This window comes from Zea mays, chromosome 10 (assembly GCF_902167145.1).
Source record: "Zea mays cultivar B73 chromosome 10, Zm-B73-REFERENCE-NAM-5.0, whole genome shotgun sequence".
Lineage (NCBI taxonomy): Eukaryota > Viridiplantae > Streptophyta > Magnoliopsida > Poales > Poaceae > Zea > Zea mays.
Genome location: NC_050105.1, coordinates 16,439,689 through 16,451,696, shown reverse-complemented (window position 1 = coordinate 16,451,696; position 12,008 = coordinate 16,439,689).

Sequence of the window (12,008 nt, the reverse complement as noted above, 5' to 3'; positions counted from 1 at the left end):
GGGGCACCGGACTGTCCGGTGTGCACCGGACAGTGTCCGGTGCGCCAACGGCTCCAAGGCTGCCAACGGTCGGCTTCGCCAAATAAGGAAGGAAATCCGCACCGGACAGTGTCCGGTGGTGCACCGGACTGTCCAGTGCGCCAGGCGACAGAAGGCAAGAATTGCCTTCCCGGATTGCTCTCAACGGCTCCTAGCTGCCTTGGGGCTATAAAAGGGACCCCTAGGCGCATGGAGGAGTATACCAAGCATTCCTTGAGCACTCTTGATCACTCACACTCCATTCTTGCGCACTTGTTCGACATTCTAGTGATTTGAGCTCCATTCTAGTGTGCTAGTCTTTTGAGCTTAAGTCTGGGTCTTGTGTGTGCGTACTTGCTGTGATCTTTGTGTCTTGTGTGAGTTGCTAATCCCTCCCTTACTCCGTGCTTCTTTGTGAACATCTTTGTAAGGGCGAGAGACTCCAAGTTGTGGAGATTCCTCGCGAACGGGATATAGAAAAGAAAAGCAAACACCGTGGTATTCAAGTGGATCTTTGGACCACTTGAGAGGGGTTGAGTGCAACCCTCGTCCGTTGGGACGCCACAACGTGGAGTAGGCAAGCGTTGGTCTTAGCCGAACCACGGGATAAACCACTGTGCCATCTCTGTGATTGATCTCTTGTGGTTATTGTGTTTTGTTGAGACTTCTCTCTAGCCACTTGGCAATACTGTGCTAACATTTAACCAAGTTTTTGTGGCATTAAGTTCAAGTTTTACAGGATCACCTATTCACCCCCCTCTAGGTGCTCTCAATTGGTATCAGAGCCGTTCTCTTCAAGAAAGGGACTAACCGCCCGAAGAGATGGATCCTAAGGGCAAGGGGATTGTGATCAATGACAAGGAGAAGGAGTCATTCGTCAACGAGCCCAAGGATGACAAGCCTACTGACTCGGGCTCGGGCCACAAACGCAAAGATGGGAAGAAGAAGAAGACAAGACGCATCAAGGAAATCGTCTACTACGACGACAACGATGAGTCCACTTCCTCCCAAAAGGACAACGACGACAACGACTACGAGAGAAGGAAACCGGTTAATTCGAACTTTTCTTTTGACTACTCTCGTATTCCGCAAAGTACAAATGCTCATTTGCTCTCCATTCCACTTGGCAAACCTCCTCACTTTGATGGAGAGGACTACGGATTTTGGAGTCACAAAATGCGTAGTCACTTGTTCTCTCTCCATCCAAGTATATGGGAGATTGTTGAGAATGGAATGAAATTTGATAGCTCGGATAGTCCTATATTTATTAATGAACAGATTCATAAAAATGCACAAGCTACTACTGTGTTGTTAGCCTCTTTGTGCAGGGACGAGTACCATAAGGTGAGCGGCTTGGATAATGCCAAGCAGATCTAGGACACCCACAAAATCTCTCATGAGGGGAATGATGTCACCTTGCTCACCAAGATGGAGTTGGTAGAAGGCGAGCTCGGGAGATTTGCAATGATAAGGGGCGAGGAGCCAACCCAAACGTACAACCGGCTCAAGACCCTCATCAACAAAATAAGGAGCTACGGAAGCACGCGATGGACGGACCACGACGTCGTTCGCCTAATGCTAAGGTCCTTTACTGTACTTGATCCACATCTGATGAACAATATTCGTGAAAATCCTAGGTACACCAAGATGTCGCCCGAGGAAGTTCTTGGGAAGTTCGTGAGAGGGCGAATGATGATCAAGGAGGCGAGATACGTGGATGACGCATTGAATGGTCCAATCAATGAGCCTCAACCCTTTGCTCTCAAGGCAACAAGAAGCAAGGAGGCGCTACCTAGCAAGGTGGCACAAGTTGAGGCGGCAGGGCTAAATAATGAAGAGATGGCTCTCATCATCAAGCGCTTCAAGACGGCGCTAAAAGGTCACAAGGGGCAGCCAAGCAAGACCAAGACAAAGGGGAAGCGCTCATGCTTCAAGTGTGGTAAAATTGGTCATTTTATCGCTAACTGCCCCGATAATGATAGTGACCAGGAACAGGGGAACAAGAGGGAGAAGAAGAAGGCATACAAAAAGGCTAAGGGCGGGGCACACCTTGGCACGGAGTGGGACTCGGATTGTTCGTCATCCGACTCCGACAATGAAGGACTCGACGCCACCGCCTTCAACAAGTCATCCCTCTTCCCCAACGAGCGTCACACATGCCTCATGGCTAAGGAGAAGAAGGTATGTAATCGAAACAATGCCACTTATGATTCTTCTAGTGATGATGAGTCTAGTGATGAAGAAATAGATTGCTCTAGTTTGTTCAAGGGATTGGATAGAACTAAAATAGAAAAGATCAATGAATTGATTGATGCCTTGAATGAAAAGGATAGACTTTTAGAGAAACAAGAGGACCTTTTATATGAAGAGCATGACAAATTTGTAGAAGCACAAAAATCTCATGCTTTAGAAGTTAAAAGAAATGAAATGCTTTCTTGTGAACTATCTTCTTGCCATGAGACAATTTCTAGCTTAAGAAGCATAAATGATGATTTGAATGCTAAGTTAGAAATAGCTAGTAAATCTAACTCTTGTGTAGAACATGTTATGATTTGCAATAGGTGTAAAGATTTTGACATTGATGCTTGTAGTGAACACCTTGTTTCAATTTCCAAATTGAATGATGAATTGACTAGTCTAAATGCCCAACTTAAGACTAGCAAGAATGAATTTGATAAGCTAAAGTTTGCAAGGGATGCCTACACGATTGGTAGACACCCCTCAATTAAGGATGGACTTGGCTTCAAGAGGGAAGCCAAGGACTTAGCAATCCATAAGGCTCCCATCTCCGCCAAGAAGAAAGGGAAGGCCCCTATGGCTAGTAGTGCTAAAAAGAACCATGCTTTTATGTACCATGATAGAAGATAGTCTTATAGGAGTTGTAATGCTTATGATGCTTTTGACTCTCATGCCATGTTTGCTTCTAGTTCTTCCTATATGCATGGTAGAGATATGTCTAGGAGATATTTTGTTCATATGCCTAGGAGAAATGTTGTTAATGTTCCTAGGAAAGTTAATGAACCTTCTACAATATATCATGCTTTAAATGCTTCCTATGCTATTTGTAGAAAGGATAGGAAGATAGTTGCTAGGAAATTAGGGGCAAGATGCAAGGGAGATAAAACTTGCATTTGGGTCCCTAAAACCATTGTGACTAACCTTGTAGGACCCAACAAGAGTTGGGTACCTAAAACCCAAGCCTAAATTTGCCTTGCAGGTTTATGCATCCAGAGGTTCAAGCTGGATTATCGACAGCGGATGCACAAACCATATGACGGGGGAGAAGAAGATGTTCACCTCCTACGTCAAAAACAAGGATTCCCAAGATTCAATGATATTTGGTGATGGGAATCAAGGCAAGGTAAAAGGGTTAGGTAAAATTGCTATTTCATCCGAGCACTCTATATCTAATGTGTTTTTAGTTGAGTCTCTTGGATATAACTTGTTATCTGTGAGTCAATTATGCAATATGGGATATAATTGTCTATTCACAAATGTAGATGTGTCTGTCTTTAGAAGAAGTGATGGTTCATTAGCTTTTAAGGGTGTATTAGGCGGCAAACTTTACTTAGTTGATTTTGCAAAAGAGGAGGCCGGTCTAGATGCATGCTTAATTGCTAAGACTAGCATGGGCTGGCTGTGGCATCACCGCTTAGCACATGTGGGGATGAAGAACCTTCACAAGCTTCTAAAGGTAAAACACGTGATAGGTTTAAGTAATGTGCAATTCGAAAAAGATAGACCTTGTGCAGCTTGTCAAGCAGGGAAACAGGTGGGAGGCTCTCATCACACCAAAAATGTGATGACTACATCAAGACCCTTGGAGATGCTTCATATGGACCTCTTCGGACCCGTCGCCTATCTAAGTATAGGAGGAAGTAAGTATGGTCTTGTTATAGTTGATGATTTTTCCCGCTTCACTTGGGTATTCTTTTTGCAGGATAAATCTGAAACCCAAGGGACCCTCAAGCGCTTCCTCAGGAGAGCTCAAAATGAGTTTGAGCTCAAGGTGAAGAAGATAAGGAGCGACAACGGGTCCGAGTTCAAGAACCTTCAAGTGGAGGAGTTCCTTGAGGAGGAAGGGATCAAGCACGAGTTTTCCACTCCCTACACACCACAACAAAATGGTGTGGTAGAGAGGAAGAACAGGACGCTCATCGACATGGCGAGGACGATGCTTGGAGAGTTCAAGACCCTCGAGCGGTTTTGGTCGGAAGCCGTGAACACGGCTTGCCACGCCATCAACCGGGTCTACCTTCACCGCCTCCTCAAGAAGACTGCGTATGAGCTGCTAACTGGTAACAAACCCAATGTGTCTTATTTTCGTGTTTTTGGGAGTAAATGCTACATTCTAGTGAAGAAGGGTAGGAATTCCAAATTTGCTCCCAAAGCCGTAGAAGGGTTTTTATTAGGTTATGACTCAAATACAAAGGCGTATAGAGTTTTCAACAAATCATCAGGTTTGGTTGAAGTCTCTAGCGACGTTGTATTTGATGAGACTAATGGCTCTCCAAGAGAGCAAGTTGTTGATTTTGATGATGTAGATGAAGAAGAAGTTCCAACGGGCGCAATACGCACCATGGCGATTGGAGATGTGCGGCCACAGGAACAAGATGAACGAGATCAACCTTCTTCCTCAACAATGGTGCACCCCCAACTCAAGATGATGAACAGGAGGCGTGTGATCAAGGGGGAGCACAAGATGATCATGTAATGGAGGAAGAAGCGCAACCGACACCTCCAACCCAAGTTCGAGCGATGATTCAAAGGGATCATCCCGTCGACCAAATTTTGGGTGATATTAGCAAGGGAGTAACTACTCGATCTCGATTAGTTAATTTCTGTGAGCATTACTCTTTTGTCTCCTCTATTGAGCCTTTCAGGGTAGAGGAGGCCTTGCTAGATCCGGACTGGGTGTTGGCCATGCAAGAGGAGCTCAATAACTTCAAGAGGAATGAAGTTTGGACACTAGTGCCTCGTCCCAAGCAAAATGTTGTGGGAACCAAGTGGGTGTTCCGCAACAAACAAGACGAGCACGGGGTGGTGACGAGGAACAAGGCTCGACTTGTGGCAAAAGGTTATGCCCAAGTCGCAGGTTTGGACTTTGAGGAGACTTTTGCTCCTGTGGCTAGGCTAGAGTCTATTCGTATATTGCTAGCATATGCCGCTCACCATTCTTTCAGGTTGTTCCAAATGGATGTGAAGAGCGCTTTCCTCAACGGGCCAATCAAGGAGGAGGTGTACGTGGAGCAACCTCCTGGCTTCGAGGATGAACGGTACCCCGACCACGTGTGTAAGCTCTCTAAGGTGCTCTATGGACTTAAGCAAGCCCCAAGAGCATGGTATGAATGCCTTAGAGACTTTTTAATTGCTAATGCTTTCAAGGTTGGGAAAGCCGATCCGACTCTTTTTACTAAGACTTGTGATGGTGATCTTTTGTGTGCCAAATTTATGTCGATGACATAATCTTTGGTTCTACTAACCAAAAGTCTTGTGAAGAGTTTAGCAGGGTGATGACTCAGAAATTCGAGATGTCGATGATGGGCGAGTTAAGCTACTTCCTTGGGTTCCAAGTGAGGCAACTCAAGGATGGAACCTTCATCTCCCAAACGAAGTACACACAATATTTGATCAAGAGGTTTGGGATGAAGGACACCAAGCCCGCAAAGACTCCGATGGGAACCGACGGACACATCGACCTCAACAAAGGAGGTAAGTCCGTTGATCAAAAAGCATACCGGTCTATGATAGGGTCTTTACTTTATTTATGTGCTAGTAGACCAGATATTATGCTTAGCGTATGCATGTGTGCTAGATTTCAATCCGATCCTAAGGAGTGTCACTTAGTGGCTGTGAAGCGAATTCTTAGATATTTAGTCGCTACGCCTTGTTTCGGGGTCTGGTATCCAAAGGGGTCTACCTTTGACTTGATTGGATATTCAGACTCCGACTATGCTGGATGTAAGGTCGATAGGAAGAGTACATCGGGGACGTGCCAATTCTTAGGAAGGTCCCTGATGTCATGGAGTTCTAAGAAACAAACCTCCGTTGCCCTATCCACCGCTGAGGCCGAGTATGTTGCCGCAGGACAGTGTTGCGCGCAACTACTTTGGATGAGGCAAACACTCAGGGACTTTGGCTACAATCTAAGCAAAGTCCCACTCCTATGTGATAATGAGAGTGCTATCCGCATGGCGGATAATCCTGTTGAACACAGCCGCACAAAGCACATAGACATCCGGCATCACTTTTTGAGAGACCACCAGCAAAAGGGAGATATCGAAGTGTTTCATGTTAGCTCCGAGAACCAGCTAGCCGATATCTTTACCAAGCCTTTAGATGAGCAGACCTTTTGCAAGTTGCGTAGTGAGCTAAATGTCTTAGATTCGTGGAACTTGGATTGAATTATAGCATACATGTGTTTATGCCTTTGATCATGTTCCTTATGCATTTTGTTGTTTATTTATGGTGCTCAAGTTGTACAAGCACTCCCCGGACCTTTCAAGTCCATTTGCAAGGGATGCACAAATTTAGGGGGAGTTGTGCTACAACTTGACCCTTTGAGACTAACAGTGTGCTTGAGTTTGCTTGTTTTAGTCTCAAAGGAGGTTTGAAAGGGAAAAGGTGGACTTGGACCATGAAAGACTTCCACTGCACTCCGATGAGAGGGTAACTTATTCCAAGTTCATCTCACGTACTCTTATTGCCTTTGTAGTCTTATTGAAGGTTTTGGTGAGGCAATGGGGTTCTAGGGCCACAATTGATCCCGTTTTGGTGCTTGATGCCAAAGGGGGAGAAAATAAAGGCCAAAGCAATAAATGGATCAGCTACCACTTGAGAATTTTGAAAATAATAGAATAGAGCTTTTGTTTTGTCAAAATACTCTTATTGGCTCTTTTTGTCAAAAGTTGGCTTCTTGTGGGGAGAAGTGTTGATTATGGGAAAAAGGGGGAGTTTTTGAAATCCTTGATCAATTTCTTTTGGAATACCTCTCGTTATGTCTCTACAAGTGAATTTGACTTAGAGATAGGAAATTGAGTTTGATTTGCAAAAACAAACCAAGTGGTGGCAAAGAGTGATCCATATATGCCAAATATGAATCAAAACTATATTGAGTTTTCATTTGCATTGATATTGCACTTGTTCTAGTTGCTTTATGTCGTGTTGGCATAAATCACCAAAAAGGGGGAGATTGAAAGGGAAATGTGCCCTTGGGCCATTTCTAAGTATTTTGGTGATTGAGTGCCAACGCAAGTGCTTTTGTGTTGATCTATGCAATGTGGTGGACAAAGTGCAAATCATGTCAAAAGGTATGTTTCCAGACATAGTACATTGTTTTATGGACTAATGTATTGTGTCTAAGTGCTGGAAACAGGAAAGATTGAATTGGAAATGAGATGGCTCTGTTCAGCCAAAGTCAGCTCGGTCTGGGCGCACCGGACTCTCCGGTGGTGCACCGGACAGTGTCCGGTGGTGCACCGGACAGTGTCCGGTGTGCCAGGCTGGCTCAGGCAAACTTGCCGCTCTCGGGAAGGAATTAACGGCGTACGACTATAATTCACCGGACTGTCCGGTGTGCACCAGACTGTCCGGTGAGCCAACGGTCAGCCGGGCCAACGGTCGGCTGCGCGATCCGCGCGGGACACGTGGCCGAGCCAACGGTCGGGAGGGGGCACCAGACTGTCCGGTGTGCACCGGACAGTGTCCGGTGCGCCAACGGCTCCAAGGCTGCCAACGGTCGGCTTCGCCAAATAAGGAAGGAAATCCGCACCGGACTGTCCGGTGCGCCAGGCGACAGAAGGCAAGAATTGCCTTCCCGGATTGCTCTCAACGGCTCCTAGCTGCCTTGGGGCTATAAAAGGGACCCCTAGGCGCATGGAGGAGTATACCAAGCATTCCTTGAGCACTCTTGATCACTCACACTCCATTCTTGCGCACTTGTTCGACATTCTAGTGATTTGAGCTCCGTTCTATTGTGCTAGTCTTTTGAGCTTAAGTTTGGGTCTTGTGTGTGCGTACTTGCTGTGATCTTTGTGTCTTGTGTGAGTTGCTAATCCCTCCCTTACTCTGTGCTTCTTTGTGAACATCTTTGTAAGGGCGAGAGACTCCAAGTTGTGGAGATTCCTCGCGAACGGGATATAGAAAAGAAAAGCAAACACCGTGGTATTCAAGTGGATCTTTGGACCACTTGAGAGGGGTTGAGTGCAACCCTCGTCCGTTGGGACGCCACAACGTGGAGTAGGCAAGCGTTGGTCTTAGCCGAACCACGGGATAAACCACTGTGCCATCTCTGTGATTGATCTCTTGTGGTTATTGTGTTTTGTTGAGACTTCTCTCTAGCCACTTGCAATACTGTGCTAACATTTAACCAAGTTTTTGTGGCATTAAGTTCAAGTTTTACAGGATCACCTATTCACCCCCCCTCTAGGTGCTCTCAGATAGGGGCAACGACAAGAAGGGAATGAGAAGAGAAAAGAAGATATACTACAAGAAGAAGGGCAGCGATGCCCATGTTTGCCGGGAGTGGTACTCCGATGAGAGCTCCATCGACTCCTCCTCCGACGAGGACGCCGCCAACATCGCCGTCAACAAGGGACTTCTCTTCCCCAACGTCGTCCACAAGTGCCTCATAGCAAAGGACGGCAAGAAGAAGAAGGTAAAATCTAGAGCTTCCACTAAATATACAACTTCTAGTGATGAGGCTAGCTCTAGTGATGATGAGGATGATTTGCTCACCCTTTTTGCCAACTTGAACATGCAACAAAAAGAAAAACTAAATTAATTGATTAGTGCTATGCATGAGAAGGATGAACTCTTGGATAGCCAAGAGGACTTCCTAATTAGAGAAAACAAAAAGCATGTTAAGGTTAAAAATGCTTATGCTCTAGAAGTAGAAAAATGTGAAAAATTATCTAGTGAGCTAAACACTTGCCATGATGTTATTTCCAACCTTAGAAATGAAAATGCCAAATTAATTGCTAAGGTTGAGAAATCAAATGTTTGTGATGATTCAATTGACAATCTTAGAAATGATAATGCTAGGTCAATTGCTAAGATTGAAAAATTGAATGCCTCTCTTGCTAGCCTTAGAAATGAGAATGAAAAACTAATTGCTAAGGCTAAGGAATTAGATGTTTGCAATGTTTCTATTTCCAATCTTAGAAATGAAAATGACATTTTACATGCTAAGATTGTTGAACTAAATTCTTGCAAACCCTCTACATCTACGGTTGAGCATGTTTCTATTTGCACTAGATGTAGAGATGTTAACATTGATGTTATTCATGATCACATTGCTATGATTAAACAAAAAAATGATCATATAGCAAAATTAGATGCTAAAATTGCCGAGCATGAGTTAGAAAATGAAAATTTTAAATTTGCTCGTAGTATGCTCTATAATGGGAGACGCCCTGGCATTAAGGATGGCATTGGCTTCCAACAGGGAGGCAATGTCAAACTCAATGCCCCTCCTAAAAGATTATCTAACTTTGTTAAGGGCAAGGCTCCCATGCCTCAGGATAACGAGGGTTACATTTTGTACCCTGCCGGTTATCCCGAGCACAAAATTAGGAGAATTCATTCTAGGAAGTCTCACTCTGGCTCTCATCATGCTTTTATTTATAAGAGTGAGGCATCTAGTTCTAGGCAATCAACCCGTGCTAAATTGCCTAAGAAGAGAACTCCTATTGCATCAAATAAACCTAGCATTTCATTTAAGACTTTTGATGCATCATATGTTTTAACTAACAAATCAGGCAAAGTAGTTGCCAAATATGTTGGGGCCAAACATAAGGGCTCAAAGACTTGTGTTTGGGTACCCAAGGTGCTTGTTTCTAATGTGAAAGGACCCAAGACCGTTTGGGTACCTAAGAACAAGGCCTAAATTTGTTTTGTAGGTTTATGCATCCGGGGGCTCAAGTTGGATCATCGATAGCGGATGCACAAACCACATGACAGGGGAGAAGAAGATGTTCTCCTCCTATGAGAAAAACCAAGATTCCTAAAGAGCTATCACATTTGGGGATGGAAACAAAGGTTTGGTCAAAGGATTGGGTAAAATTGCTATATCTCCTGACCACTCTATTTCCAATGTTTTTCTTGTAGATTCTTTAGATTACAATTTGCTTTCCGTTTCTCAATTGTGTAAAATGGGCTACAACTGTCTTTTTACAGATTTATGTGTTACTGTCTTTAGAAGAAGTGATGATTCAGTAGCATTTAAGGGAGTGTTAGAGGGTCAGCTATACTTAGTAGATTTTGATAGAGCTGAACTCGACACTTGCTTAATTGCTAAAACTAACATGGGTTGGCTCTGGCACCGCCGACTAGCCCATGTTGGGATGAAGAATCTTCATAAGCTTCTAAAGGGAGAGCACATTTTGGGACTAACCAATGTTCATTTTGAGAAAGACAGGGTTTGTAGCGCATGTCAGGCAGGGAAGCAAGTTGGTGTTCATCATTCACACAAGAACATCATGACGACCGACAGGCCGCTTGAGCTACTCCACATGGACCTATTCGGCCCGATCGCTTACATAAGCATCGGTGGGAGTAAGTATTGTCTTGTAATTGTGGATGATTATTCTTGCTTCACTTGGGTGTTCTTTTTGAATGAAAAATCAGAAACCCAAGAGACATTGAAGGGATTCTTGAGACGGGCTCAAAATGAGTTTGGCTTAAGGATCAAAAAGATTAGAAGCAACAATGGGACGGAGTTCAAGAACTCTCAAATTGAAGGCTTTCTTGAGGAGGAGGGCATCAAGCATGAGTTCTCTTCTCCCTACACACCACAACAAAATGGTGTGGTGGAGAGGAAGAATAGAACTCTATTGGACATGGCAAGGACCATGCTTGATGAGTACAAGACTTCGGATCGGTTTTGGGCCGAGGCGGTCAACACCTCTTGCTACGCCATCAACCGGTTATATCTACACCGAATCCTCAAGAAGACATCGTATGAACTCCTAACTGGTAAAAGCCCAATATTTCATATTTTAGAGTCTTTGGTAGCAAATGCTTTATTCTTGTTAAAAGAGGTAGAAAATCTAAATTTGCTCCTAAGGTTGTAGAAGGCTTTTTACTAGGCTAGGATTCAAACACAAGGGCATATAGAGTCTTTAACAAGTGCTCTAGACTAGTTGAAGTCTCTTGTGACATTGTGTTTGATGAAACTAACGGCTCTCAAGTAGAGCAAGTTGATCTTGATGAGCTAGATGATGAAGAGGCTCCATGCGTCGCGCTAAGGAACATGTCCATTAGGGATGTGTGTCCTAAGGAATCCGAAGAGCCTCCACATGTACAAGATCAACCATCTTCCTCCATGCAAGCATCTCCACCAACTCAAGATGAGGATCAAGCTCAAGAGGATGAAAATGATGATCAAGAAGATGAGCCACCTCAAGATGAGAGCAATAATCAAAAGGGAGATGCCAATATTCAAGACAAGGAAGATGACGACGGTCCAAGGCCGCCTCACCCAAGAGTCCACCAAGCAATACAACGAGATCATCTCGTGAACTCCATCCTCGGCGATATTCATAAGGGGGTAACTACTCAATCTCGTGTTGCTCATTTTTGTGAACATTACTCCTTTGTATCTTCTATTGAGCCATACAGGGTAGAAGATGCATTAAGGGATTCGGATTGGGTGGTGGCGATGCAAGAGGAGCTCAACAACTTCACGAGGAATGAGGTATGGCATTTAGTTCCACGTCCTAACCAAAATGTTGTAGGAACCAAGTGGGTCTTCTGCAACAAACAAGATGAACATGGTGTGGTGACAAGGAACAAAGCCTGACTTGTGGCTAAGGGTTATTCACAAGTCGAAGGTTTGGATTTCGGTGAAACCTATGCACCCGTAGCCAGGCTTGAGTCAATTCGCATTTTACTTGCCTATGCTACTTACCATGGCTTTAAGCTTTATCAAATGGACGTGAAAAGTGCCTTCCTCAATGGACCAATCAAGGAGGAGGTCTATGTTGAGCAAC